The following is a 4,581-nucleotide window of genomic DNA, read 5'->3' as shown; positions in this document are numbered from 1 at the left end:
AAGAGAAATTAATTGACTGGTAATTGAGGATTCAGTCCTTGAGGACGATACTTGGTTTTACCAAGGTTATTACTAAATTGCGATATGTGCACTTGCGTAGCATATAAAATCCGCAACAAGTTTTTGGCGCCGTTGCCGGGGACTGAAAACTATCAATATCAGTCTAGTTGATTTTATTTCTAATTTGGTTACCTTTTGTCTTGTTTCTAATTTGTTTAGCTGTGTTTCTTGTTGAACTTCAGGTGGTTTGTTATATGCGTAGCAGAAGAGGGGCGGGTAGTCTTGTTCCTGTAAATCCTAAAATTGAGAAGACGTGCAAACAAAATAGAAGAAACAAGAAGTTGGCTCATCAGACAGTAGAGATGGCACAAAATGAAGGGCCGGATAGACAGAATGAGAGAAATAATGAGGTTCCCGAAGTTCTGCAACAGCCGGTTCAGAATCCTGCTGCCAGAAGTCTAAGAGACTATGTACTGCCCACTGTTACGGGAGTACAGAATTGTATAAGAACACCGGCGGTGGATGCCAATAATTTTGAGATTAAGTCGGCGATCTTGCAAATGGTGCAGTCCACAATTCAGTTTGGGGGTTTGCCTTCTGAAGACCCCCATATGCACTTGGCGAATTTCCTGGAGTTGTGTGCCACTTTCAAGTATAATGGGGTTAGCGATGATGCTATAAGGCAGAGACTCTTCCCATTTTCTCTACGGGAAAGAGCTAAGAGTTGGCTTAATTCGCTTCAGACAAACTCTATCAATACTTGGCAAGATCTTGCTCAGAAATTCTTGGCTAAGTTTTTCCCTCCTTCGAAGGCTGCTAAATTAAGGGGGGAGATTAATAATTTCTATCAGATGGATGGCGAGTCATTATATGATGCTTGGGAGCACTTCAAGGAGTAATTGAGGAAATGTCCCCACCATGGTATAGAAAAATGGATGATGGTTCACAATTTTTATAACAGACTGTGTGGTACCACGAGAACGATTATTGATGCTGCAGCTGGTGAGGCATTCATGAGTAAGAGTGCCAATGAAGCATATGAGCTGCTGGAGGACATGGCCACAAATAATCATCAGTGGTCTGAGGAAAGATCATCAGGGGTCAAAAAGGTAGCTGGGGTGCATGAGCTGGATGAAATCACTGCTCTAACAGCACAAGTAGCCTCCTTGACAAAACAGTTACAACAGAGCACGGTATCTGCTAATGCGGTTCAAAAGGCGGCTAGGTGTGAAATTTGTGGTGGTTCTCACTCTATTGATCAGTGTCCTACCAGTATTAATAATAACACTCCAATGGATCAAGCTCAGGTTCAAGCGGTGGGAAACTTTCAGAGGCCATTCAATAATCCATTCGCCAATACTTACAATCCTGGGTGGCGAAATCATCCTAATTTTTCTTGGAGGAATAATCAGGGCCATCAACCTCAGTTTCAGGGTCAATTTCATAATAATATGCCTCAGCCACCAATGCATCAAGCCTCTTCATCACTACAGCCTAGGCCTCAACAATTAATGAATCAAGCTCCACCTGAAAGGCCTAATGAATTGCAAGCTGCATTATTGACCCTCACCAACACTCAAACTCAGTTCATGACAGAGACTAAATCTTCTATCAGAAATCTAAAAACACAAGTAGGGCAGTTGGCTAATATGCTTAATAACAGAATGCAGGGAAATTTTCCTAGTAATACTGAAGTCAACCCTAAGGAGCAAGTTCAGGCAATTACTCTAAGGAGTGGGAAGCAAACTAAGAAGCCTAGATCTCCACAGGCAGTGGTTCGGAATGGAGAGATGGGTGAACAGTCTGATCCAGCAAAAGTTACTAAAGACCACCAGAGTTCAGAACAGTGTCAGCCAGTTGTTGATGAGCAGCCAGTTCGAGTTCCATTGGAGGGGGTTTAATTCCAAGTTTGAGGTGAGTTTCATCCATTAACTTTCTGGTTTTACTCTGTTTTGGTTTAAGTTTTTAGCTTGTAATTCTTTGGTGGATAGTTCGAATTAATGAAAGTTAGGTTGATGTTTAAGTTGGGTTTTGATGAGGGTGAGTTGTAGATGAATTTTAGGGGTTGAATTGGATGTTTGGGTGATGTTTGGGATTGATTTGGAGGGTTGGTTTTAAGAGAAATCGCAAGGAAGAAGAACCAGAAAGTTTCTGGTCTGTAACTGGCGCAGCACCGCCATTCAGGGCGTAGCAGCGCTAGGCAAGGCAGAGAGCAGGGCTCTCTGACTTGGAAATAGCGCAGCACCGCCATTTATTAGGGCTGCAGCACTGGTCCATTTTTCAGCAAACCTATTTTAGGGCTCGGAATGATCTTTAAGACTCGGGGTTTGGTTCCTTTGCCCCGTTTGAGTATATTAAGATTCCCGAGAGTGGGGGATTGATCCCAGGAGTGTGGTTTTAGATTGTGAACCATTTATTAACCTACTTTATTAATGGATTATAATTGGTTATGGCCAGGTAACCGCTAAAGGACCAAAAGGTTGATCGTTCTCAAGGGTCGTTCTTTTATTCATTCTAGCTCGAACCAGAGGTAAGAAAACTGCACCCCATATGTGACATGCATGGTTATTCATGAGGCATGTTGGTTGTGTAAATGTGGATATGGATTGATTATTGGATACTTAGCAAATGTTGCTCACTTGTGCATGGCACTGACTCATTAGTCAGATTTGGCAAAGGTGCTAGTATCAACTGTGAAGCTGTGACTCATTAGTCAGGTTCGGCAGTGGTACTGGGCACTGGTCACATAGCGCTGACTCATTAGTCAGGACGGCCTTAGCGTGATTCACGCAAGCCAATAAAGATTAGATATAATCTACTTTCTGCATTGAATGACTCAAAGGGCATTAATGCCGGACCGACCTCAAGTTCGATGAATATTATAAGCGCTTGTGTGGCTTACCCATCAATCACTCACTTGTTGAAGTCTAGTGGCTTACCTAGCAGCCACTCTTCCATTTGAATTAGTGACCTGCTTTTCAGTCACTCAGTATGGTTTATCAGAACCTCAAGTGATATTCACTCATCTGTTTGAAAACTTTGAGCTCTGTGTGATTATAATGATAATGTTTACATATAATGTTATGTTTTCTTGCTGGGCTTTGGCTCATGGGTGCTATGTGGTGCAGGTAAAGGGAAATAAAAGCTCACCCAGCCTTAAGTGGAGAGCTTAGGTGGTGATGTGTACATATGCGGCCGCTTGACCACCACGGCCAAGGAGTTCTCAGAGGAACTAGGGGGTTTACCCTATTTTTGCCGCTTAGGTCGGCGGGTTTGTAACTTTGGAACAGTAATGACCTTTTTGAGTTGTAAATAGCTTGTAAATGTTCTTGTGGGCCCATGAAAAATTTTATGTATCAAATAAAACATATCCCTTCCTTTTTATTGGTTTTCACCATAGTCTGTTAATAACACTTAGAACATGTTTTTAACCAAAGGACTCAAGCAATGAGTCAAATTTCCAGTTCACCGTTCACCGTAAATGTTCTGGGGTAACCAGGGCGTTACAGTGGGCTAAATTTTTAATTCAATAAAATTGGATGTACATTATGATAGATTATTCAAACAAATTATTTGGGATAAATTAAGGTTTGATATTTCTATCTAAAATAAATTTTATGATAAAACTATTAAATTAATTATCATAACTCCTGTGGGTAAATTAAGAAAATTAATTTAATATATTATTCTAATTAATTATATAAATATAATAAAATCAATGTGGGGTAAAATTATTATATCTATATAATCAATCACAATTTATGTCAATTATGTGATCCTTTTAGATTAATATATAATGTCTAGTGAACCATATAATTTTATTATGTTAATAAAATTATATTGTTCACTAGACATTATGTTTTAGGCTTTACCGATAAAAACGATCCTAATATAAAATAAACAAATTGTTACATAGAATTTAAAGGATCAAAATATGTGTACCTCCACCAATTGCTATTGATAATCTCGATCTATAAGTTTTAGATCCACAAAAGAAAATAAGATAAATTAGAACGGGTACATGAGCTTACAAGCTCTCACTAAATCTTTTAGATGAAGTTACTAAAAGTCAAAATGAGCAATAAGCATGAGGACCGATACCCTATATTTATAGGTGAGACATTCCATCAGAGTTTCTACCACAGTTACAGAGGTTGAGATATTCTCTCAACTTAATTAGGACATTCTCTCAACTTAATTAAGATATTCCATCAATTTAATTAGGAAATTAAAATTGGGTAACAAATAAATGTTGACCATTTAATATTGAATATTTTGTGACTTTGATATATATTAAATCAATTAATTCTAACTGATTTGTTTTATATATACCGTGTAAAAAAATGTATTCTAACATACGCAATAATCATTTTCATTTGTAAACGACTTCTAATTTTCATCACTTCCTTGTTCACACTCAAAACAAAGTTTTCAAGCCTCTCATTTTCGAAATCCATAGCTCCCAAAAGCTCTCATCTTTTTGCCCCATAAACACACCATAGCCGAACTGTAATGCCTTACTACCCAGGGACTATTACACTGTGTATTTTAAATAGTGTTAAACTCACTAAACGAGTCATT

The 4,581-nt window shown here is 38.6% G+C and overlaps 1 non-coding gene across 1 annotated transcript; it reads right to left on the bottom strand.

Annotated features, from left to right (window-relative positions):
- Positions 1-818: 818 nt before the first annotated feature.
- On the bottom strand, positions 819-925 carry LOC133798892 (small nucleolar RNA R71). The gene has a single exon (XR_009876108.1). It is a non-coding gene; the product is annotated as a small nucleolar RNA R71 (small nucleolar RNA).
- Positions 926-4,581: the final 3,656 nt, after the last annotated feature.

This window comes from Humulus lupulus, chromosome 8 (assembly GCF_963169125.1).
Source record: "Humulus lupulus chromosome 8, drHumLupu1.1, whole genome shotgun sequence".
Lineage (NCBI taxonomy): Eukaryota > Viridiplantae > Streptophyta > Magnoliopsida > Rosales > Cannabaceae > Humulus > Humulus lupulus.
This window is presented reverse-complemented; position numbering and strand designations above follow the sequence as displayed.